The sequence below is a fragment of the Neodiprion fabricii genome, chromosome 6 (assembly GCF_021155785.1).
Source record: "Neodiprion fabricii isolate iyNeoFabr1 chromosome 6, iyNeoFabr1.1, whole genome shotgun sequence".
In the NCBI taxonomy this organism is placed as follows: domain Eukaryota; kingdom Metazoa; phylum Arthropoda; class Insecta; order Hymenoptera; family Diprionidae; genus Neodiprion; species Neodiprion fabricii.
The window spans coordinates 218460-245588 of NC_060244.1; the positions used below are offsets into that span (position 1 = coordinate 218460).

General features: G+C 42.1%; 1 protein-coding gene and 1 long non-coding RNA gene across 8 annotated transcripts in view; one reads left to right on the forward strand and one right to left on the reverse strand.

The window, feature by feature from the left end:
• The window catches only part of LOC124185887 (fat-like cadherin-related tumor suppressor homolog), a 223420-nt gene extending 205880 nt beyond the window's left edge, over positions 1-17540 (reverse strand). For all 7 annotated transcript variants that reach the window (XM_046577122.1, XM_046577121.1, XM_046577124.1 and 4 more), the window contains exon 1: positions 17025-17540. The gene's annotated coding sequence lies outside the window, so the exon portion shown is untranslated. The remainder of the gene's footprint in view (positions 1-17024) is intronic.
• Positions 17541-17690: 150 nt separating this feature from the next.
• On the forward strand, positions 17691-26821 carry LOC124184830. The gene is made up of 3 exons (XR_006871263.1): positions 17691-18025; positions 21055-21596; positions 24429-26821. It is a non-coding gene; the product is annotated as an uncharacterized LOC124184830 (long non-coding RNA).
• The last annotated feature ends 308 nt before the right edge of the window (positions 26822-27129 follow it).

Sequence of the window (27129 nt, forward strand, 5' to 3'; positions counted from 1 at the left end):
ATTGAGAAAAACAGTATCGAAAACATATCACAGCAAAGAATAAAAAAGAAACCAGCAACACCTTTCTCCAACAACACTACGAAGTAAAAACACATTCTGCTAGATATTGATGCAATTTTCAAGTGTCTCTTCCTAGTTTTCCTTCTACTCAACTATGATTTTCGACAGGTAAAAGGTATATTTAACACGAATACTCCCGTTATTAGACATTATACGTATAATAAGCAAGCGAGCTCCCGACAAATTATCAGACCTGCAGATCTCCGTCTTTTGTTAATAATCACCTTCCCCGATCCATCTATCTGTCCACACATAACCAGCGGTAAGATCCTAATTGAACAAGGGGGCCCAATTTATACAACCTGCTGATGCCAGATGTCAAATGAGCGGGACGGGTCACCAAGCGTTGGGAATGAATCGCGGAATGAATCATCATTAGGAGAGAGAGAGAGAGAGAGAGAGAGGGAGAATGGAGAATTTCGGGTGGGGGGTAAATTCCCGGCATCAACGGATGAAACCACCTCGCGAAACCTGCAAGAGACGCCTGGTAGATTTTTGCGAATGCGAAAACGCCCCTTCACACGGGTCCGCCGACGCATAACGGGATAATAAACCAGATAACGGTGAACACAATGAGGGCGTTCGAGTAAAACACATGGACATTCGACGGAAATGGTGCTGCCGCCGCGGTCTGCACTAATCGCCCAACGAGAGATCGAATGATTGATTTTTGTTCTTTATACTTTGTTTATACCTTGAAGCAACGAAATATAAGATGGAGTCAACAAATATTATTACCATCGGCACTGAGCAGCGGTATTGACCGCGTCGTTCGTTCAATGAATAAAACTGCTTTTGTTACAGGGAATAACAATAAAGAGAATAAGAAACCGCGGTGGGGTACTGAATGACAACACCACAACAGCAACAGTGCCCGCAAACTCGTGTTTACCGTACGTCACATGGAACCGCGATTCCCGCTGAGTGAAATAGTAATTCGCACCCGCAGACAGAGAATTCGATGGAAAAAAGGAAAAATCATCAAATTTTAGCCTTCGGCATAAGATTGTTATTCCAGCGATGGAATTTCTACAACAAACTGTAATATGTATAATATGACAATTTTTTTTCACTATTTCGGTCATGTTCTCCAACGACGACGACAAACCCCCGCTTGTGATGGATGTAATAATAATAAAACGAGTATCATAAAGAAATGTACTTATTCTGGTCACCGACAGCTGTGGTGATTACAAAATTTCTGATGAGGCTACGGCATATATCATTCCAACTTCTTCAACTTGTTCAACTTGTGAACCTGGGTTACAAATATTTCGAAAGGTTTGAGCTCGATTAAACCACCACAGCACTCTTATCTATACACGATCAAGTGTCCTCTGCATTTGTTGCATAGCAGATTTCGCGCGAAATTGGTGGAATTAAAACGTGATGCATATACATATAAATGAATACAATACATGAATACAGAGTGAATCACGTGACTCATTTCCGGTTTGTCTGATTTTAATTTATGCGGCAAAAGGTCTTCTCAGGCAGAGCGATAGGTATGTAGTGTGCATGTATGTGCATTGTATGTATACAAACTGGACAAAGGGAATCAAGATGATTGATTTGAAAATTTACAAATCGTGCACAGAATGGTTACTTTAAAATTTCTATTTCTCTCTTCACGTGTTACTGTAGTAGTTACAAATTTAATGGCATGTTAAAGAAATTTGAATCTTTCAGAACAAAAAAAAAAAGACCGAATTCTTCGTCCACATATTATATATGCTACGTCTATGGTACGTAACCTATAAAGTATCTACGTCATCTTCAACGAGGAGAAGTAAAGATTTCGTAACAAAAGTCGTAAATTCTTGACGTGTGCACAAATTCGTAGAGTCAGTCAAGCTACGTACATCGAAATGGTCAGAGGTCAGGTGAAGGTTAGATGATGGAGGAGGTGACGGGGATGACGGGTCACGTGTTGAATATAAGTCGTCGCGTCGTAAAGGAGAGGAGAGTATAGTAGAATATAGTAGAGTAGAGTAGAGTAGAGTAGAGTATAGTAGAATAGAGTAGAGCAGAGTAGAGTCCGGAGGTCCGTGAATATAAATGAGACTAACTAGCTCCGTAATGTCGGTAATGACGCTAGATTGCCGGCCGGCAAGGCTCTACACACTTATGTATGGATCTATATGTGTATCCATACATTCGAAGAAAGGTTCGCCTGCAGAAGTTTGGGTTTGAGGTTGTTGCAAGCGAGTAGTAGAAAAGCAGGCAGGCAAGGCAAGCGACCAAGGAAGGAAAGAGATTCCACGACGGTGCTGTCACGCCACCACTTAAATCCATTCTGCACCGTTCTTCGACGCAACGCCGTATAAACTGAGTAACTAACCTACATACACTCCGCCTAGTACAAATCTATAACGTTGTATACAGGTCTATAAGTATATATTTATATGCATATATATATATATATATATATATATATATATATATATATATATATATATATATATATATGTATGCATAATATACATGTACATCAATGTCGCGGCTGTCACGTCGAGACGAATTTTCGCACTATTGATTTTATTCTACCCCGCATGCGGTGAAATTTACGCTTGTGATTGATTCACAGTTCTGAGCTGATGTCTTAATTTTTTTGTTTCTCATTTTTCTTTCTTCCTTATACCGTAACCATCATACGCATCATGGTTCAGGATAGTAAAATTAAACCGAGTCTAACAGCTGATAACCGGAAGATTTGTCGTGCGTTACTATTGTTCCTTCAATAGAATGTAATATGTACTCCAAGCATTACTCTATAACTATAATAAAAAAAATTATTACACCTACCAACGCCACTGCAGGTGTAATAATTTCCTATAATAACAATAACGAGATGAAACGTTAGCATATGAGGGGAACGGAGTGAACCGCAGCTGGGAAACAGAAAACCGGAAGTAATTGAGTATTGTGAAAAAATTCGTGACCAGGAGGTTGATTGAAGATGAAGTTAGTCGAAAATTCCGGTCAGGTAAAGAGAGTTTAATTATTTGGAAAACGTAAACATGTTTAAACGTTTCCGACGTTTCGGCCGGGCCCTGCCGACCATCCTCAGGCTATAATAATTAACAAAAATGTTTCAAAGAACAATTCTGTTGTATTTATTTTATTTTACTGTTGTAATTAAGTATTGCGAGAAATATATTCGTGTGTAGCTGCCGCAAGGTTCGGCAACGGCAAAGATGCCGGATACGCTGTTGATCGGCGTGGCTGACTGACGAAGGTGATAGTTGACTGTTGAAGGAGGAGGAGGAGAAGGATGAGGGTGAAAAGAGAAATCAACGGTGGAGAAGGTCGGGAATCTTTTCAGGTATACGCGTGGGATGCTGGTTTCGAGACGGGCTCCGGTGCTGCAATGCTGCAGTTCAAACGGAAGTTACGCCACCCGCTTCCTCGTCCTCTGGCGTTGCAAATCGAGTTTCCGATTCAATCCCTGTGTCTCCTCGACGACTCACTCGTGCTTTCCTTCTTCCTGTCCCCCTAGTCTTCTCGTCTAACCGTCTGACACAGCGGTTGACTGTTGCCCTGTAATTCCGTCCGTATGACGACGACCCGGCGGAGAAGAGAAAGGAGGAGGAGGAGGAGGAGGAGGAGGAGGACGAGGAGGAGGAGGAGGGAAAGGAGGCTGAGGCAGCCTTTGACGAAACGCGGCGGTTCACCTCTGGGTACGCATCTCGTGTCAAACGCGTGTTGTAACAGAGAAACTATAGAGGATGATAATGTTTATCAGCCAAGATACCAAAAGTCGGTTTAGAGATAGGAAAAACTGTTCATTGAGATCGTGCATGTAGGTAGGTTACATATGCATATTCTTCTATTACAGGGTTGTTGCGGGAAAGAGATAATTTGCGATTTTCCAAAGTAACAGCCGGCAAGAAGTTTGTTTGGTTTAAAAGAAAGATTCTGTGAAAATGTGAGCATTTTACGTTATGTGCAAAGTCCTCCTCGTTTCGTTTGTTACTATTTTTGTTATATTTGTTTTACGTTGTTTTGAATTTGTAAAGAAACATGTTTTAGCACTTCAATTCTTTCATTCTTGGAATTTATACTCAATCGAAAGATCACGATCCGTATAACCATAACAATATATCTAATGAGAATCTTATTTTTCTAAATTGAAAGTTTAAATTAAATTATAAGTATTTTATGAGATTGAATTAATAATGAAAAAGTTGTCAACTTCTCAAACATCAACTGAAGACGTAAATAGATATTTTGATTAGCAATAAAAAAAAATTCCTATTATTCTTCATAACTTCGAGAAGAAAAACAAAGAAAAATATAAAAAGTGAACAATCAATGGAGGACGATCTTCCATATAACAAAATGTTCACCTTTCGACAGAAGCTTTCTCTTAATCTAAACAAACTTTTAAGGCGATGCCACGGTGGCAAATCCCAAATTATTTTTATCTGTTACACCCTATTGCATTGTACAATGATTCACAATCGTTGGTGCAAATTGTTGATGAAATCTTCTGCGGTCATCACACGCGTAAAAACAACGTTATTTCTTCTCTTCGCGATATGAAATTCTTGGACACCATTATATAATAATATTAATAAAAAATGCCACGTTACCGGACTAGGGGTAAACACAGCTCCGTGTTGTACCGAATATGAAATACGCGATTTTCATTTCATATATGCATACAACATATACACGCATTTTTTTATCCCCTGGATACACGCACGTATATGTAAACAAAGTTCAAAAATGAGGAAGGTAAAAAAATATTTAACCTCAGGGCTCGAAGAGAGTCACGTCGTAATATAATATAATAATAAATTCGTTCGGTTCGCCGAATGAAACCAATGAAAATCCGCAATTTTCATCCTGTAGATGTGATGATTACTCATATTTTATGTGCGATTGAAAAAAAGAAGGAACAAGAAAAAATTCATGCGTGGAGAAAATTATATCTTTAACGTCTATTTTATATAAAAATTGATTCAAACACTGACAAAATTTCCCTGCTCCGTCGCAGAGATTGCGCAGCAAGGGCAACGCCGTATAGAAGCGTGGAGCGAAGAAACATGCAAGCAGCTCACGGCTCGACGGCAGAAAAGAAGCAAGAGAGTGGGATAAGAAAAATGACGAAACCTGTTCCGTGAGGACGGGAAGAATTCAGCATCCGAGGTCCATCTGCTTGCCGCTTGTTCTTCTCCTGCAGGGCTTCGCGTCTCAAGGACAACCCAAAGTGAGAGGGATCGAGGACGAGGGGGGGGGGGGGGGGGGGGGGGCGGGGCGAACGACGAAGAGAAGGAAGAGCTGGTGAGACCGGTGCACCGAATATCAGCAGGTCATCCGTCCGAAACCTGGACAAGAGTTTAGAAAACGAGAGGCGAGATAGAAGTAAGGAAGGTTATTAGCTGGCAGCTGCTTTCCGTAATCCCCCCCCCTCCCCCCGCCTCCTACTCTTCCTTCTTCTTCCCCTTGAGAAGATAGATGCTGCAGCAGCAGTCAGCCAAGCCTCAGCTTACTAAGCTAGCCGGAGGCGATATGTGGGTATATGATTCTCGGACCAGTCGGACGACACGTAGTTTATACGCCCATCTATACATGTACGTATTGTGCCTACACAAAACACGGCTCCATGTATATAGATTCACCGCCGGCTATAAAAAAAAAAAAATTATATAAAATAAAGAGAAGAGGAAGAAGGAGAATGAGAAGTGGGAAGAAGGAGGCTGGCGAGAAAGATCGGTGATGCTGTGAGCCACAGGGGCGCGAAAAGAGGGGGGGGGGGGGGCATTCGGCATTGTCTACGTTATTGTCCTCAATTTAAAATAACGATTTCCTGCCACAGCATTAGTACTTGCTCACTTTACTCTCTCTCTCTCTCTCTCTAAGCTGCTGGACTCATGCCGTTTGTGCCCAGCCCCCACCCCCATCTCACGCGTTATTCGCAGTCCTACACGGGAGCAAAATTAATCACATTTTACCCAGCGTTACGTTACGTTACATTTCGTTCCGTTTAGTCGCTCGCTCGTTCCGGTCGATTACATACGAACAAGTTCAGCAGGTCGCTCGCAATTTTATTTCGAGAGCGAAAGAGAAGGATTAGTTTAACAGAATAGTTCATTGAAATTATCCATGTCAATGTTGGGCAAGGCGAGAAGTTCTGTTGAAGAAAGAATACAGAATAAGATGCGTAGGCAGGCATTACGACTAAGAGTAAAGCAAGACAAGAGGATAAGCGTAGAAAGAGGAGCGGTATACAAATGTGCGACCAGGTAGGAGATATACATACATTCATACATATTAGGGTGTTTTGGAAGAAAACGATTCACGATTCTCCACTGTGGCACCTCCTAAAGGGTTTGTTTAGGTTAAAAAAAAAAAAAAAGATTCCGTCAAAAGGTGAGCGTTCTACCTTATGTGGAAGATCGCGCTCATTTGATTTTTCAATTTTATTCACATTGTCTTCCAACTAAAGATTCAGTTCCGTTAACTGATATTTTTTCAAGTCATTAGAATATGATCTTGCATTGATCGAACATTTGTTGGACCAAAAAGTGGGATATTCAGATTAAGAAAATGACTTTCATATCGACCATGTAACACAGGTCGTTCGCCTTAATATTTTGCTGACTGTAGATCCTCGTATTTGTACTAAATATTAATTTATTCAATAGAAATATTTCTCATTGAGTTCATCCAACTCATGAATTGGTGTATTAATACTTGATATTCACTTTGCCGGCCGTGACGACCGCATTTAATTTATCGAAACAATTTTTCTTTCATTACACGATCTTGATCTTTCCGTGCAGAGTTAACAGAGAATAAACAAAATTTACAAAATAGATAGGTGAGTGAAGAGGTTAAGTAGAGGCTAGCGGTAAAAGCATAAATAAAATAAATAAATAAGTAAGTAATGAGGGGTACTGCATATAAAAATAAAGAAGTGAGTAGAGAGGTAAAATAAAGCGGAATAAGATGAAATAGAATAGAGCGGGAAAGATAGAAAAATTTTTAATTTCGGGCACTACACCTCAATTTTGCAATTCATTATATATACCCACTGTATCGCATTTTCCAACGAGATATCAGGTATACATACATTATCTCTGTTGCCAGATTTACGAACGACTAGATTCTATTTTCAGATACATAATAATAAACAACAAAACCTGTATTGTTCGCGCGAGTATAATTACCAAACTGTACTTACGTACAGCGTAGAATAATAACAAGCGTGAATATCAGGTACCCCGAAGGATTCCGGGGGCGTGATACATATGCATGTATAAATTTGATACCAGTGATGTACTTTCGTTACTGGGAGAGGCGCCACTGATGTGAGAGCAGACCAAATACATCGATTATATATTATACGTGCGTGTACGTACATGCGTGCAATACATACGTACACCATCCGTACCGCAAACACCAGTATTTAAACCGTTGTGCCTACATACGACGATACTGAATTGCCTCTCTGGCACACGCATCCCCGACTAGGCTAGCTAACCGTGGAGTTTGGAGCGGTTTAGAAATGTCTGGTCCGTCCAGCGACCTGTTCTTTTATCCTACGCAGTCTACTCACGCATGTATTATCATACGTATATGTAATATACCTGCACAGGTAGGTATGCATGGAGTCACGGTACATGTATAGTATAATATCAAACTATTATAAAAGAAGCATAAAAAGGAAGTGAAATGTATATGAGGCTGAAAAGAAAAAGAAAATGAAAAAGGGAAAAGTAGTCTCTTACTACTTGCGTAGGTATGTACGTACATACGTAATATAACCGACATAACCGATCTAGTTTTCGTATTTTCTTTGACAAACGCGCATACCTACATGTACCTACAGCCACTTATAGCCACCTATAACCTGACTTGCATTAAACAGGTACACGGAAGGTATTACGTACGTATATGCATTACGCATACGTGTACATCAAATGCAAACTGGAACTGAAGGAAAATTTCCTAATATCCTTTGTCGCATAAAATATCGGAATACATGTAACAAACTAAGTAGAATTTTGAAAGATGAGATGAAAAAAATTATCTTCATCCTTGAGATTTGAGCTAGGAAGAAAGCAACATACATTGCACAGACTCGCAAATCTCGACGCAAATTCTGGGTAGATAAAGAGAAGATACGAAACGCGAGCGATCGACAAGAAGGCAATAGCATGCAGCAATATTTACCATATAAATTGTTGTGATAAAAAAATTTCGATCTCGCTTTGTAGGAATGAACTACTGAAACTAGAAAAGAGAGAATACAGCTAGATAATTTTTTAAAGATATAATAAAGAACAAGAATTAGAAATGACCAGAGGTGGGAAATAAAACGACAGAGGGCCAATTCGAGTTGACGATGAGACGAGAGAAGATTTCATGACAAAACAGCTGAAGCACAAGGAAAAGAGGAAAATAAACGGAAGACAACATAAATACTACAAGTTTTTTAGCGATTGGTGACGTTAACGTTGTTGTTTATCGGGTATTATACACACGCATTTGCAGTTAGAGGTCAGATTGCACATACGAGTACAGCTAATAAATTTCAAACGCGGCGTTTGCGCGTCTTCAATTGCAGAAAGAGAGGAACATTTGTACGTAATATGTATGTGGGTATATGTACGTACATACAGTACGTAAAATACGAAAAAGGAACGAGGAGAAGCACGGCGAGCTAGGATTGCAAAAGAAAAGAAAAAAAAAAAACCCTCCACTCGTACCATCCGCGTCAGTTTCACTTGCGCGCGACGTCGAGACGAAGAAACGGGAATTATTTTCCCCTCGACCACGGCTGCTGCTGCAATCTTCTTCTTCTTCTTCTTCTTCTTCTTCTTCTTCTTCTTCTTCTTCTCTTACTTTTATTTCTATTTTTACACTTATTCTTATTCGCATTCATCTTCTTATATTTTTACTCATTTTCTTCTTTTTCTTCTTGGTCGGTCGCGTCGCGTCGACACGTGAGCAAACCGTACAGCGTGACACACGCACGTGTTCACTTGCAGCAGCAGCAACAGCGGCTCGCGTGCAGCAAAGAAAATCCGACGACTATTCAGCGGAAAAAGTGAAGAAGAAAAAACAAATTTAGCCAATCTGCAATGCGGCGAGTGTGAGACGCTCTTCCTCGCGGCGGCCTGCAAACTCTCCTCCTCCATCTACATATCTCTACATGTCCGCGTTGCACGCGTGTGTACGATTTGCACGAAGCTGGCGTGACAAGCCAGCTCCTTTAAACGCGAGGAAATCAGCTGTCAAAACATCACGAGGTTTAACAACCTCCCACCCCTTCAAAGCTGCCGTTGAGTTCCGTTACACTGTGCGAATTAAGAGATAAGATCAAATAAAGAGAATCACCGATAGATAGATCATCGATCGAGTAAAGAAACAGGTGCGAAGAATGTAAGAACAAAGGCAATTCGGATATTGTAAGATTGAAAATTAAAATAAATTATCATACAACGTACAGCGTAAATTATTACAAAAAGCAACGGAGAGCGAATGAAAAAAGATGACGCTGCGGGACAATGGGTCAGACTGTAACTGACGCGTTTAAATGCCTGAATGTGCTCTTGGCGTTTGTGCGCGTGTACGTGATTCTTTAAAGAGCGACCGCTGCTTTCCCGAGCCTTGGTGCACCTGGATACGGTGGTTAGTCAGGCGGTATACGTACGTTACGGGTACCTGAAGATCAGGCCAACTGGACTAAGAGAATGGAAAAAAAAAGAAAAAGGTAAAGAGTGAAAACGAAAAGGCCTCTTCTTCTCCAGCGTAAAATTACGTAGGTTTATGTACATACCTGCGGGGCCTTTTGCGTGCCTACGCAGGTTTTTTTCGTATAATTCGTATTTTAAAAAAGAAAATAAGATGGAAGTCAGGCTTCTCTTGGATAACATGTTGGATAGCGTGTTGTAAATGATTTTTAAATTTCAGTTTACGAAACCTGGGAGACGAACAGTTTCGAGGAAACAGAGAAATGGTTGACCTATCGATCAAGACTCAACAAGTTTGAATCGTCGTACAAAATGTTCATTCCCCCTTAAATCCCTCGACGATTATATGGGGGAAAAAAATAGTTCTAAACCGTTCAATAAAATTATAAGTCAGCCCCTGAACGATAATAATTTGAATGAGGCTGAAGTGAGTACATAACGTTAACGTAACGATGAAACATCGGGAGGAATCAATTATCACTATTCGGCAATTTTTCAGTCACTTTGGCATTTTAATAGTCGAGTATTCGATATCTGAATGTGTTTCGCCCATTTACGATTAATTGCATTTCAGACATTCCTGAAATTGAAAAATAACGTTTTTTATCCCAGACGTGAATCAGTCGTTACAATAACTTTACAGGTACCTACTAACTTCAGCCTCATTGATTAAAAGTATGACGGACGCACATTATACCAGAGATGTCTAGATTCTGTTGTTTTCACCACCAATACGATGAGGGGGAATTCAAGATACTTTCTTCAGTTTGACATTCACGTCATCAGGGACAACGCAAAGTTTACGTCTATTTTCAGGTCCTCGAAGCCAGTGTTCGGTCCTCGACGCAGTTTTAGGCAGGGGAGGCACCCCGAGTGCGCGGAGGGTTCGGATTGTCAGAGACATTGGGTAGTCGCAGGGTTCGAAAATAAGCCTCCCGTGCATCATTCTGGTGTAATGGTCAAATAGAATGGGATAAAGAGAGGGGAAATAATGGAGGGTTGATTTTCAAAGCAGCTTTCACGAAAGAGACGTCGAATGACAGCTGCTCCTGCATTTGGTGCCGGCAGCCAAATCCGTCGAATAATGTTCGGTGATAGGTGAATCGAAATCTGAAGAGAAAATCGCTTGCAGTGTAATTTCACACACGGGGTGGTGGTATGCTACCGCCGATGCAGTTATAAACGCGGAAAATACGCGCGATACTACGCGGGGGCAGCAGGCAACATCATTAATCGCCATCAGATACAGAAGTGTGGAACATTAATCACTTGTCTCTCGAAATTACTCGTCTGCAGTGCGATTGAATAAACTTGGTATAATATATATCCTCCTCTAAATAGGAGGTGATGTTATTGACCACCTGTGTGCGCGTGTGTGTGTGTGTGTGTGTGTGTGTGTGTGTGCGCGCAGAGCATGGATGCGACGGGATATATGAACGATTCGAAATGAAAAATAATAATATAGAGTAAAACGGTATGCAAGTAATTGTTGTTCAAACTTATTATCGCCAATTATTTCATCGTTATGTAATTCTACGTCACTCGTAATTTACTCCAACAACACCACTTCGAATCCATGTACTGCCTGCATTATACGCGCATATTTACTCTCCTTCTCAGCGTCGCTGATCCGTCAATACAATTCATATGCAGAGTCCATACAATGCACTGTTAACACACATATTATATACATATATGTATATGTATAATAATGGTACGTGTAGCATGTGTGTAATGTGATCTCAGTGTGGCAGACGTGGCGCAGGGTATCAATTGCCGAACCCACCAATCACCGTTGTAATTATCACCATCGATCATTAATTCGTGCAATTATTACCTAGGCGTATATACACATATGTGCAATATGTGTATGTAGGTATACACGAAGCCAATACCAAAATCATAATCGGTTAATTTACACAAACGTAACGAGAAAGAGGGGGGAAGGAGGGCAGTAATTATAGTTGCAAAATTGGCATGAATCGGCAGTGTGTTCGTACACATAAAATAAATTTACGTTTCTGTAAAACGTATACGACCAGTGTTTTTCATTATCATTTTTCCTACACGATATAAGTCTGGGTGATTCCATGTCAAATCGAACGAAACACGAGACTTTTTCCCTGCACCACTTTTGATGTTTTCGCTCTTTTACTCACTTGAATTTCGTATTGAATGCATCAAATCTGAATTTTTTCAGATTTTCCTGACCAAGCGCTTTCTTACCACAGTTAGTCGAAAAATCAGCTTTTCACGATTTCTCATTTTTTCAAGTTAACGTAGCTTGAAATTCAGGTGACATATGGAAAAAGTTTCGCATCTTTGTATGAAATTTTTTAAATTAATTACAGTTTTGATGAAAAATCTTCGAAAATCTTCCGTAATAGAACAGCGCCCTAATCGAATTGGCTGAAATTTTTACACAGCGTATCTTTTTCAGTACCAAAGATTGTCTACATATATCGCAGTGGGCGGAAAAGCAGTTGAAAATTTACAAGCAACAGTTTGCATGGAACTGTGAAATTTCTCATCATACGTACTGTAACGTGGCGGTACGAACGGTGAAAGTCATACAATCGGTATTACGATACGCAACACATAGTTTTGAATTCTTACCTTGGATGAGTATGCTTCAAGAATGTTGTCCGGCAGTACGGCACTTACACATCACGTCAGGAATCGTAACAAATAATAGACCGAAGTATACTCCGCGAGAAACAGTCGACAACCGATTTTGTAAACAACACGCGCAACAACTGAAGATCGGGCTCGAGTGCGCAGCAGCGCCACGCGCAGGGTGAGCAATTAGCTTGCCGCGCCGCGAAGTTTGAACCGAATTCTCGCAACCGTGTGAATATTTGTTGATATATCTTCCGAACCACTGCTCCGGCCACTATGAAATTTTCAGACAACCTTTCGCATTGAAGAAGGCACGCTGTGTATAAATTGTAGCCCATTCGATCTGGCTACTTTTCAGTTTCGAATAATTTGCGCGCATTTTTTATCAATACTACACTGAAACGGAGAATGAAAAATCCGAAAAAATACTCTCGAGAAGTTCGCAAGAGAATCTGAAATATTTGTAAACGAACATTTTTCATACGTCGTCCAGGTTTTAAACTATGTAGGCCATTGTAGGCGCGAAAAATCAAAATATTGTTAAAATCCAATTTGTTGGATGAGTTGTTGTGAAGAAATCATGTGCCGAAAAAATCTGGAAAAATTCAACGTTCGTCCCTTCAACATGTACTTTAACTGTGTGAAAGGGCAATGAGATTAAAATGGGTCAGAGAAACCGACCGTTCGATTTGACGTGGAATACCCCTGTATGTGAGACTGATGCTGCTGATCAATATAATGTATTATATATCGAGCAGCAGCAACAGCTATCGTCGAAAAGAACGAGAAGTCTTTATTCTTTTTTTCCGGGAAAGATGCCGGCAGGCTGTAATCCGTGTGTGGTACACGTATACAATCCAGGGTCGCACGTAGTCTGAAAGGGTGACGGGATGAAAAAAGCTGCGGCGGTTGTTTCTTCCCTTATTCCAAGTCCGTGAAAATATATAATTAATGGTAGCCAGGCTCTCACGTTGCAGCTGTTTGTTGTTACAGGAAATTCAAAGCGAACTTGGATGATGCACCGTTGAATACTCTCTGTTATCGTAGCCACCACCGAGCTGCGGTTCGGTACACAAAAATAACAAACGGCGGAGTTCAGATACGCAGGAAGGACTGCATATTTAAGAGACAATTGGACTAACGCCTGTCAGTAAGGACAGCGCCTCGATTTTCCTGTCCGTTTTAAACTATCTTTACAAAATCGCTTTACAAAATTTCAGAATCATTAGCAAATAAATTCACGATGCATAATAATATGTTATCTGACAATGAAAGTGTGGAATTTCATTCTAAATTGATTATGCCCCAAGAAGAGGTGCGGAAAGAAAGTTTTTTCAAATAAAATTACTGTTCAAAAGAGGTTTGTTATTACAAACATTTACATTACAACGTAAGAAGTCAAACTACGTTTTTGCAGCTCGAAACTGATCGTGAGTAAAAACGATAGAGAACTGCACAAGTTTTTTAGTTGTGTTACATGAAAAGGCAAAGACGTGCGTCACTTGGAAGGAAAAGGTGACGCGCGTCGAAGAGGCGTCGGAGAAGGCGATTAGAGAGGTAACACGCTTTTTATGGAGGCATGAAACGCGAGGAGGAGGAGGACCCTTGTCGAGAAAAGCAGGCAAGATCAGAGGCATGGTAGGCGAACAGAAAGAGAGAAGGAAAGAAAGGTGGCGCGGAAGGAAGATTTGTGTCACGTGACCTATCCGTCGCTTCGAAACCCGAGTCTGGAGGACGCCTCAATCCGAATACGCCCCAGATGAACATAAAATAATCAGGCTTTGAACGATATTGAGTGAAAGTTTTAGCCCAGTCGGAATGTACAAAACAAGAAAAATAATCAGAATTGCAACGTTTTTAGATCTCACAATTTTCTTTTTCTAAACTTTGGGAGGACACCGCATTGGCAGTGTCTAAATCCAGTATTTTCACCAGTTTCTGCAGTAGCCTCGGCCGCCATCTTGAATTTTGTACTACCAATGGACCCCCCCCCCCCCCCCCCCCCCTTCCCAATCAAACGATTAAAAAGAGAGAATAATGGTAGCGAAGAATTGCAATTTCGATCATCCATTTCGACCGAACTATTGAGTGATCTTTGTTATAGAGCCCGCTTTCGAAGCTGTATAAGTGAGAAAAGAATAACTGGAAAGAAAGAACGTACATTCACGACCGCCGATCTATTTACACCAGGGAAACCGTTGTGCTTTGGACCCAACGACGCACGACGAGGTCCCAAGAACCTTTACCTGAAGGCAGGCAGCAGGCAGTCAGGGAGGGCAAAAGAAGGTCGGCAGCTGGTCCGGAGAAGGACTGACTGTGCAGTCGTCAGTCACTTGTGTCGTCCGAGCTGGAGACGGAGACCCTCACGGATTTCTAGTTATACCTTATACCCACTACCTTTTATGCCCGCGTCAAGGAGCGACGGACGGGACGCCGGTTTTCTCTTCTCTCCGTCTGTTTACCTACACCCTCTGCATTTATCGCTCCTCGTACTTCGCTCGCAATGCTCGCACATATTTACGCAGGCTATAATCACGGTGGTGTATACGGCACGCGGCGGGCGTCGCAGGAGACACAGACAAAGAGCTTCGTATCCCTGTTACCGGTGGTCCAGTCATTCGGTATGATGTACGTAAATTTGAAATTTTGCTATTATTTTTACATGCTTCTATTTTCTTTTTCTAATCTTCGGGGGCGGGGGGGGGGGGGAGTCACAATCCAGAATTTCGACCAGATTCTGCAGTAGCTGCTTTTTACTAATAATTGTTATAACTAAACTTGCAAGTAATTAGATTCTACGCAACTATGGTCATGATAATTTTACTTCCTTTGCGTACGATCGACATTTTCTGACTTGAACCATATGTTTAATATGGCAACCGAAGCTACTGCAGAAACTAGTCAAAGTTCTGAAGATAGACTAATTGTAAGTATCGCGTGGCACCTGAAAATGGCAATTTCACGTGTCTTTTCTTTGCACACACAGTGACTGGACTAGACGCTTCAACGAAAATTACGCGTGGAGGAATGAGGATGCACCGTAAGGGAAGTTTGAAATTTAATAAATGAGAAACATATACTCTTATTTCGAACAGCCAACACTTTGAAAAGTCATTGGAAAATTGCGCAATAATGATTTGTTCCCCGACATTTCGTTACGATTACATAACTTCAGCCTCATGTGTAGGAATAGGTATAATCGTGTAGGCCCGAAGAACACGCCTCAATCGGTCACGAGGAATCAATTGACGATTATATTATATTCGAATTTCACCTGGACAGGTTTAATGTACATACATACCTAGAAGCTATGCGTTCGAAGTGTAGTGCGTTTCTTAAAAACTGCGATACCTCCTCTTTAAGGCTGCAGTAGTACACGGTACATACCTACACACGCTACTTTCAGGCGGATGTAGCGAGTTCCTTATTCAGGGTAACCGACCGAAATTGCGTAGCTCATTAGGCCCTTCCAAATCACTCCGAAACAACGCGAAAGAGATTCTAAAATCGATTTTCGATCTTCTCGTACCGTGGCTAATGATTTGTGTGAGCGACTAGATTTTAAGTACACACAATTAACGGTGTATTACTATACGTAGACACAACGTGGTGTACATTGTATATTATAAAACGAAATTTCTCGAAATTGGAGTGAAAATGTGCATTTGTACATTTGCAAATTTTTTTCAATACCGACGAAATAAATTAATAAATATTCAATACCGCATCGAGCTACGAATAGGCGAAAAAATTAATCATGCCTCATATCTAATATCGATTTACCTTTTCTGATCTATAAAATGCGCGTTGGATAAGAAACCGAAACTTTTGATTTTAAGGTTATAGAACTCGAGAAAATCGTAAATAAAATTACTTGGGTATTTTTGAAATCACGAGTAAAATCGAGTGAGTTATTCGAATTCGCCGTAAGCCATTTGGAAACGTGTACTTAAAATCGTTGTGCCAACTCCATTGCCAATGGTATCGGTTTATTCTGTATACACAATTTTTATTTCGACTGTGATTTCTGTTTACTTTTTTTCCAGGGTAACGTAAATTTCGAATATTGGTTATTAAGAAAGCCCGAGGGAATCGATTCTCGTTAAATCTGACTCATTCGGAAAAACGGAGGAACAAAGATTATATTGAAGTTAGCAACGTTATCGTAACGATTCGTACTGAGGAAAAACCGTTATTCCGCCATTTTGGAGTTGCTTGAAATGCAGTAAGCCGCGGCAGAACAAAACACAATCGTATTTCGAAATCGTTGTACATTGTGAAGATGGCGATATTCTTCCCCAATGTTTCGATACGATAACGTTACTAACTTCAGTCTTGTGAATAAACGAGGAGCAAGCAAATCGAATAACTGATTGTCTCAATCCTCGGCGACCATAATAAGTAATAAACAGTCGCTAGCCGATGAAAGGCAACAAACAACGTTAACCTTGTTCTGATTCTTCATGACGATGATTCGAGTCAGTCGTAGTACACCAAGAGCAATGCAAAACTGGACGAGAAGATAAAAGCCTCCTTCCTCACGCTACGATCAAGTCGCACGGGCGACAATCATTTTTTCACTTTTTCAACTCAAGATGGTGCAAGTGACAAAGAAAAACAAAAAGTTCGACCACATACCTGAATCAGAATCAGCCGCGATAAAGGGACGATGGCTGCAAACGGTGTCGGTATTCAGGTAATCCAATAGAGCGTTGATCCAATCGCAAATTGATTCGTGATAAAACAAGCAACGACGATAACAACAAAAATAACTTCACCACTGTCAACGACACGCACACTCATTTAATAGTAACATTATAGTAATTTCACACGATAGGTAACGGTAAATTCCGCACTGTTTTTTCTCTCTTTCTCTCTCCGTCTTCCTTTGCCCCGCTTTTTTGTTCTTCTCTGTTTGTTCCTTATTACATGTACTTAACTTCCAAGATATTTTCCAACGAAATTACCCACCCAAAATTGCAAACCAAAGAGTAAAACCGTACCTACTTCGAAAAAGAACGCGCGTGTTTTACCGCCACGGCGTCGTCGCGTTGCGTACCGTCGTATCGGCTCAACAACGACCGAGAGAGGAAAAAGGATCGCACAACCGCGGATAAGACACACTCGTACTCACCGAAGCACAACCGACACGACGAAGCGCCAAGGCTAGACTAGCGAGAAGCGCCGAGCGCGCCGCGCGGCCGCCGGCAGAGACGAACGCAGCAACGGCTTCCTCCCTACTTCCCCTCCGATGCCCGGCGTCCCGACGGCTGACGGCCGCTCGGCAGTCGTGCCCCGTATTCCAGACGCCGAGGTTGGTCCGCCGTATCGGCGCTTCGGGCGCCGCTGGGCGGGGGACGGGGAGGGCTGGAGGGGGGGGGGGGGAGCGAGCCGCCCTTTGCTTCTCCTCCCGCCGCCTCGCTACATCTTTCTCCCGAAGACCGCATCGCAACACGTTGGCCTTACACATCCATGTACCTATTACGCCCGAGTTTCGTATTCCTGAGATCATATACCTGCGTGCAACGAGCCGTGTGGCACGAAACGTGAACGGGAGAACTGGCTGGCAGGGTCTGATGAATTTTATGAAGCTGAAGCCGGTGAAGTTATTGCAATGATTCACGTTTCGAATAAAAAAGGTATTGAACAGTTTCGGAAATGTCTGAGATGCAGTAAATTATAATAAGGAAAAATGTATATACGTATTTGGAAAACTTGACTACTTCAGAGTCACTGGATAAATGGAAAATAGTGATTTTTACCCTCTACGTGTCGTTATGTTAACGTCACTAACCTCAGTCTCTTTGAATTTTTAACCGTCAACCTCGACGAAGTTGGCGGACACATGTTACAAGTTTGCGCAATATTTGACATTTGATGATAATTCTTATTGCAACGGTGGACAATGAGATTAGCCTGTTGTTAATTCCGTAAAACAAGATGACGAAAAGACGTACCTAAATTTCAAAGTAAATGAGGAAATGATTTTATCAAACGCAGGCAGTCGTTTCTTTTATATTTTGGGGCATAGGCTTCTTGTACTGAGCAGGTTGTACTTTTTTTTCTTTTATATCGCATTTCGTTCAAAAATTTTACTTTGATTAGAATTGTATATTTGAATTTTTAACTTTCATGACCGAATTTGGTGCAAACAAGTTACGGTGATTTGAAAATATTCTTCACAGCGGAAATTAATTTCCAATGTCCGATCGATGCCTATGATTTTCGCAGGAACGTGGATCCAATACCCGGATGAGTAAAGTGTCGCCTATTTCGTGAAGAACGTTGGTCGGCCCTTCGATGTCAAATTTTCAAAAAGGTGGAAATCTGTTCAGTTTTCAAAATTTAGAAAATCGGGATACAATATAGAATTCCAATTCTGGGTTTTCTGTACCTTTCCACATTTCGACGTTCCCGATCGACGATTGTACTTCTACTAAATCAGGTTTTAAAATTTGATGAAACGGATTGTACAGTTTTCCAAAACTCTGTACGATGACCCGATTCTATTGTCTGTAGTCATCCTTCGTCTTTACCTTTACCCGTACAAGTGATGTTGCAGGCTACGCCTAACCGAGTCAAGTTGCCTGCATTTGAAGCCATAGAACCAGGCTTCGATCTGGACGTTAATATGGTGTTTTTGGTTCCCTCTTCTGCAGGCAACTTACGGGTTCTGCCGTATTAACAGTAAGTATACGATACACCCGGTGTGACACACATCCTGGGGCAGACAGGCTCGCGATTTTCAAGGTCCCCGTGGACGAAGGTACACGAGCTGTCGCAGCGTGGCAGTATATAGGTCTAACTATGCACATACGTACAACAGCTGAGGGCGGGGCGGCAGAAGGGGGGGGGGGGGGGGGGGGGGCAAGTCAGGTGGAATAAAGCGGCGAAACCGACTCACAAACCCACGTACATTGAAAGAGAAAGCCTTGGTGGCCCGAAGCGCCGTGGGTCAGACGCTGGGATTTCGGATATTTCAAACGAAGCTCCGACATTATTTCAACGTTTTTGCAATTTACCCAAATACGTTGGACGCTGTGTATATCGTGCGTGAGTATTCGTTGGATATGAGGCAGCGTTTGATCGCAAATGACCGGATCTAAATCTGATTCCAAGTTTCACCATCACGAAAAACGACCGAATTTCGAGTGTCGTACATGAGTTAACGTCACTTTATCAGACGGCTGACAGTTCGTTTAATTTTAATACAAGTCAGATTTCCCTAATGGAAAATCACTTGCAAGTGAAACCAGCGTGATTTTAATACAAACAGAAATATATCACCTGTCGTTTCCATTCGACCTTTCTGCAAGTGAAAACTTTTACCTTTTTTATAGTTTTTACGATATCGTGTGACGATTGAGATATATGCATATGATTATTCGCGAATCGATCTTGATTCATCGTACACGATAAAGAAAAAATACAAGTAATTTGAAATTCAGCAAAATACGCGTATTACCGAATCGCGCGTTCATCTTTGGTACACGCACGTACCTTTATACACACGACTTGTATAAAATGTCACAAAGGTGCGTCATCGTGCGGGAATGAATTCGGAATATCGCAACCGTGACGAATCTCTCTGCAATTTCCACATGAGATAACAGGGGCATTAAAGTACACGTATATAGCTGCGTAATCGTAACACCGTACAGAAACTTTTTTACGTTAATTGTTCTTTCTCGCAATTCTCTGTTCTTTTCAATGAATGTGATGTATTTAGTCTGGGAGGGTAATGGAAAGGTTGACGTTCAACCCCAACGAGCAAGGTTCGGCTTGATCCTCTCGTGGTCGTCCAACTGCCTTTGCTATTCTCGTTGTCGTGCGTCATCGATACAGGAAAGAGGCCGCCTGCTATTCGCCTTCGTTCGCCGAACGAAACTCGAGGCTTTTTGCGCGTTCGAGGAGCCGGTTTCGCGTATACGCAGCCTCTTCCATGCCACCGTTCTCTCCCTCTCACGTCTTTGCATGCGCACTGTTTACACGGAAGGTGTACCAAATTTGCGACAGTGAAGATAAAGAAACATTGCATTTCATTCAAGTGATCACAGTAATTCAAAGAAATTCAGGTTCATTTTTTATGCCATCACGAAGTACAAAAAAAAGTGGTAGGAAAAAAAAGAAAGAAATGAATGAGAATGGAGAAAAACGTCCGCGGCGAGAAGCCGACTTTTTTATCCGTATCCACCGAGCTGTTAGTCGAGATAAGATAGGGACTTGAGTTGTAATAATAAATCGATAAGCTCGCGTTATGCCCACATTCACCGTCTCTCTTACACGTCTATATGAATTGTGTGACGTGGGATCCGGGACTCGACACGTTTCGTTTCGCACCTTCAGTTTGTGTTAATAAGGAGATTTGTAATCGAGAATATTCAATATACCCGTGTACCTACCTCCAAGTTTACTCGCGATTCTGTACATTCTGTATATATTCGTACGATGCGTTTCCATGAGTTCTCCGGAAAATTAGTTACTTTTTCATCGACGGATATCTGACGGCGAAACTGAGGGAGCGGGTATGACACATACTTGATTATTCTTGTCTCTCTGTTTGAGGAAATTTCGCCTAGCGTGAATATCAAATACAATGCCTAAGTGTCCTCCATCCAGAGATTATACCTTACTCCCTGCACGTGTGAATTGCTCTGTTGGTGTGCAGGTGTCGTCGTCGCCCACGCGGAGAAATCGGTTTAGTGACGATTCAGAGGATCAAGTATACCTGCGTGTTGGACATGACGAGATGAGAAAATTGATGAAATGCTTTGACGACGTCTCTCTAATAAACAATTTCACATTCGGTTGAGCTGAGTACCGATGTTATACCGATCCAGAAAAATATTGAACGTTCGAGTAGCTTCTCAATCAAATGGAATTACAACAATCAACGGAATTCAATCGCAGAGCGTTGAATCGTTAACTGGCCAGCTTGAATGACGCTTATATCGGCAGTACGAAAATGCGCCTCTGGTTCTTCGAGGTAACATAAAATCGAATGCTGCCATGCTGCTGCGTGAGGATCCTTAGAGCTGCACCAGGGACCTCATCTCCACTGCCAGGATGGTTGAGTTTTCAGCGAAGTCCTTAAGAATCACCAGGAAACGAGAACATTTGTCATCTACGGCTTGTGATGTGTGTCCTGACGTGAGAAAACCTTGAAACGCTTCCTTACCGCTGATATATCAGTGCCGTATGCTGTAGATGGTCAGTATTTTATGTTTCTCATTGCTCTTTTCTAACAGTTTCAGCGATTTTTCACACACGTGTTCCGATTTGTTGACTTGTCGATTTGATCCACTGCACAGGGTGAATCACGATTTAATTTTCGTTTAATTTCTCTTCGCGATCGACGATCGACATCCGTTTCTTATAAACAGTAAACTTTTCCCTGCAACCACGTTGCATGGATTTTCAAAATTCCAAATTAAAACGGCGTAAAAACCGATACGCTTCCAACTTCTTATTCTGTTTTTTGTTTCTCGAATCGTCGAGGCTCGTTCGATGTATCGAATCCGTGCGTTCCCCCTTGATTTCTTCTTGTTTCTTTCGATATCGTCGCCGTAATTGAAAGAGATACTTCGCTGGTTGTTCGAAGAGCGTGGATTGCGTGACATTGTTGCTGGTCCTTGAAAATGGCGAACGATCTTTTACGAACGCGGTTCAAAACTGTACATCTTCTATACGTGTAGAAACACACGTAAGCATAACGCACACGTGGCTGGTGTATCGCGTTACCTGGGGAACCTGGCGCCAACGGGTTCAGAAAAGGAACGGTGATCTCGGGACAATGAGACGGCCATCGAGACCGACAAAAAGCGGACTCGCGGTCAAGAAAAGATACCGCGAGCGATCGCCGACTCTGCATCCCGTTTCTGTTATACCCGTACAAAATACCTTACAACTCCTTCGGCGGCGGCCTCGCGTCCGAATCCCGTGATTATCGCTGTGGTTGAAAAAAAGAACGACCGAAGTTGAGAAAACGAGAACTGATTTTTTTATATTCAGTTTTAGTAAAAAATAACAAACCGCTGGTTGTGTCACGGTAAAAAATAATATAGTCGATGACCTTTTCCGATGATTTGTTTCATGCCTTAGTATTTAGAGTCTAAAGTCTCTACTAATCCCCAAAGTTTGGGAACGTTATATTTCACATCAATCTTTGATAAACTAATTTTCATTGTATGTTTGTTTTGCTTAAATATTCATCGCACCATTGGAAATATACGAGATGCCGCATGTTCATCATCGGTGATATTAAACGCAAAGCTCAAGGCAACTAACGCGCCCTTGCAGGATAATCGAACCCTCGAGAAAAAACGTCTGGGAGGTTATTCCTGCAGCTGGCTCGAGTTTATTCTGATTTTGAATTGATCGCATGTTTACACCGAGCTGCCACAAGGATCCTTAAGGGGTGCTTCTATTTGTCAAGATAAAATTACATCCAACTAAGTCACCTGAAGTGAGTAATTTTCAATTGCGAATAGCGAATAAACCCGTGACTATCATCCCTGTCAAGATGTTTGACATGCGCTTGCAGGGTGCGTGGCGGTCGATCCGATGGATTTTTCGACCATTATTGCTGACTTGAAAAGTTAAATAAATCACTAATTCTAATAAATGCCATATCTGTAATATGAGAGGCTTTAAAAAATATGGAATACATCTGTGGGACTGTTTGCAAGTACCTACGTTGCACTGAGAAACTCGCGGATTTTCTAATAATATTTGTCGTGCGAGTGGTAACTTTAATTTTAAAAATGCATCCGGCTATTTTCGATCATTGTGACTGTGGAATAATTTTTGAAAATATTTCCCACAATCCATATACCCAGGCAACGCGTGGGTAAATTCTTACTTTCTGTTAATTTGTTTTTCTTTTCGTAACTTGTAAAGTGAAGTAATTTCTGTTATCCGCTCAATTGTCGGGACGGCAAGACGAGATAAAGGAATGGTACAACTACCAATTACTAACTATACAGGTATGCATTCCGTGGAGGATTAGGAAAAAAAGAAGTGGGTTTAGGTATACGTGTACATAGGTATAAGACGGGTACCTAGGCGAGTGCAGCATTGAAGGAAAAGGCGATTACGGTTTATCCGGTAACGTAGTGTAACGTAGGTACGTATCGTCCCGCGTCGTATTCCCGAGAGAATCCTCTTTTCCACCTCACTGCCGGAATGATTCCGGTCCTGCTGGAGCGCAGCGGCTTCCCGCTAGTTTCTGCTGACGGATGATCAGCCCCGACTGCTCGAGCATTGATTAAAACTGCAATCATCGAGCCGAGACCGCGGGACGCGGCAAACAAATAACCCGAAATCGCGAAATTCGCCCCGCAGAGAAACATCGCGGCATCGACTGACGGGATTACGGGTGAAAAGTCGATGTGGGTTTAATCCCGATTTTTTCTGTTCATCTCAACTTTTATACCTGTATTTATTCCCGTGCAACTCGTTGCGGAGTTTGCTATGGAATTTTTGTTTCTCCGCCGTCGAAATTAAGTCCCGACAACTTTTTCAATTTCTCTCTATCTATTTACCGGTAATTCGTTGTTATCTCTTGCGAATGAACGAACTGAAATTAGCTTCACTTCGAACTATCAGCCGAGTTGTTATATTCTACTAATTTGCAGCTTGGTTTATAACATTCTAACGTTACCTCTGTCCCCGCATACTTCGCGTAATAACTATACCCAACTATTGAGGTATTCAATTATCCAAAATGCAACATCAAATACACGCTTCGTGTAATAACGTTGCTACTTCAGCTGTGCTCTTCATCTGAATTTCGCTTACCAAGTACGCCAGGTATTCGGCTACTTCCAACCTATTTCAATTGCTCAGAGTGCCTCGTTTCCAACGAACAATAGTCGGCGTCATTTTTAAAAGCATATATTTCCTCAATTATGACTCCTGATTAATCATAATAACGATTGTGCCGTGTGCATTTTATTTTTAGTTTTCACGAAGAAAAAAAGAAAAAAAAAATAATACACGAGTCAATATCTAAAAAACTAAACTTTGAATTTTATACTTCAGGTGTGAACTGAAAACTCTAGTGTGCACGCGTATGCTGTGCGAGCCGCAAATCTAAAAAGGCACAGGAAGCGCATAATACGATGTCATGAAACAGGTATGGACCTCAGGAATAAAGATTCGAACGAGCCAATCTCGAGTATATTCTACAGTATTGGTATGTATACCGTATTATGTACATGCTCGTATATGTGTGCCGCTTCTATGCGTCGGGGGTATACCTGTTCCGACCCAGGGAGCACGATCGACAGCCAGCCAGCTACGCCGCGCATTGGCGTAGGCCTCGGGAAACACAACCTGGATCAAGAACACGCCGACTAAAATTACCAGTCAGAAATTGAGAAAAATGGTTCGGGAGTTCCGGCAATGCCTGTATTTTAATTATTGCTGATTTCTCTTAAAGTCGAACTGACAATTAGTAGCAAGCTTCCGAGCTCGCTGCAGAACTGGACACAGAAGCCAAACGACACTTCGACTTGTACCTGTCCAGACGATAGTCTTCGTGGTAGAGAATCGTCAACGAGGTTTTCCGAAGATTGGATACGACGGACATGGACTGAAATCAAGATAGGCATGTTGTTGCATTTTTTTTTTTTCTCAGGTGATGGATGATTTCTGAAAAGAGAACTTTTCTGCGAGTGTATAATAAAAGTGAACGAAAAGTGTGATGGGCGCCAATGGCGGAAGGATCGGTTGCCCAACAGAGCCTGAGAACGAGGTCTGTTTAAGGAATAAGGGATCGAACACCTCAAGGCTCGGAGTTACAGATCGTTGAAGGGTGAAGCAGCGCCGAGGAAGCCGTAAAAAATGAGAAATATAACAAGTGGGTGAAGGAGATGAGGAAGTGTATTATCCAATTTTCATTCATCGCCCGTAGACTGACTCCAGACCGAGAAACTAGTGGGCAGAACGATTTCGAATTATACATAAATGTGAAAGTTTTCTCCACGATACATCGTGGTTGCAAAGATCGAAGTGGGGGACGGGGTAGAAGCAAAGAAGATAAAGCCCCTTCATATTTTCGTGCGAGTTGGACGTTAGCCACAGAGTTATGGAGTTTAATTCCTCCGTGTGAAATACAACATGGATACAGCTATGCCCTCGATAAGAATATCGTGGATACCGTGGTTCCTACGATCAATCTTGAAACTCACGTGGACAAGATAACCATAAAAAACAACCGCTTACAACAATCTGACCAGGACTCGGTGATAATATATGTCTTAGTTGTACGAGTAGACGAAAATTTCGAGTAGAATTCGTCTGTTTGCGCAAAAGTACAGGGAATGCGCGTGCCGAGTTGGAAACGCATATTGAAAGTACCTACTATCAAGGTTCAAAGGTTAGTTCGTAAGACCGGACAAATACGGCAAAGGGCAAAGCATACAGGCCTATGTACCCACGACTATCCTTGGGTGGTGAAATTGTTTGACCAGGTGGCAAATTCGCCGAGTTGTTTGTGTAGGCTGCACCGGTTGTATATATTATGTAATTTCGTACAAAGCTCCAGATGTGACTGTACGCTTCAGCCTGGCACCCACCGCGTACACATATGCATACATAAAGCCACACGTGCACGGGGTAGGCCAGCTCGCCTATTCAATGCTCCCATTCAATCGTGATTTGTATACAAACGAGGGCATTTGCCAAATTACGGTCTGACGCGAACGATTAGCCCGAGCCTCCGATCAAACTCACTCGCCGAGCATTACATCGGACGGTTTTTGCCCCTCGGCTGAAACCATCCCCGCTATAAAACAGAAAAAAAATCTCTATCAACTATTCCAGCGATACTTTTTCCTCTTCCGACAATTAGGTCCGTCAAGATGCAAGACAGTCCGTTTCACGCGGAATGGTAGCGAAAAACGTTCACCAGGCTTGGTTTTTCTTTGTAGCTGGTGAATCGACTCGATGCACTTCAGACCAGGGATAAATCCAGCTTTTAATTTCTACCCTGTTTCGTTTCACTGCCAAGTGAACGACGCCTTGCTACCGGGGATCGTTAAGAGTACCAGGTAAATTCCAGGGGCCGGAATGTGTCGTCGTAATTTTCAGCAGGTCCCGAGATATAATAGATAATTAGCTATCGTGCCCACGGATCCTGATAAAGTATCAGTCTCCAACGGCGATGGGCACCCTCGCTCACGATCAGCTTACATCTTGGAAATGTGAAAGTGGGCGTGAGGCTCGTCCCGAGAAACGGCGCGTCCTCGTCTGCGTGGCAGCCTCGACCTCCCAGGGCCGTCAGCAGTGACCGTTATTCGCGATGATCGTCGCGGTTCGCATCCTGCGGAAACAACGACTGCTTATCAAACCAGCAATTCTAAACATATGCGAGTGTACACATGCATGTTACAAAAGTCACTTCGCACACTCCGCCTTCTCGGCTACTCGACTCCGCCTCTCTTTCTCTCTCTCTCTCTCTCTCTCTCCCACGGAGTTTTTTTCTCCAGGGCATAATAAAACTTATTCATTCATTCATTCATTCATTCTCTCTGTCTCTGCACGGGGCACTGCAATCATCACTGGCCGCGGCACCGCAACTGTCAATAGTATTATCCAACCCGAGTTTTAGCGATCGGTGCAGCTGGCTCGTGGACTGGGATCGCTGATGTCAGCCTTGCTGTGAACACGGTTCGAATCCATCTCGCATTGGAAGACGATCGCGAGTGGAAATGGTAAGGTTGAAAATCTGGACCAATCA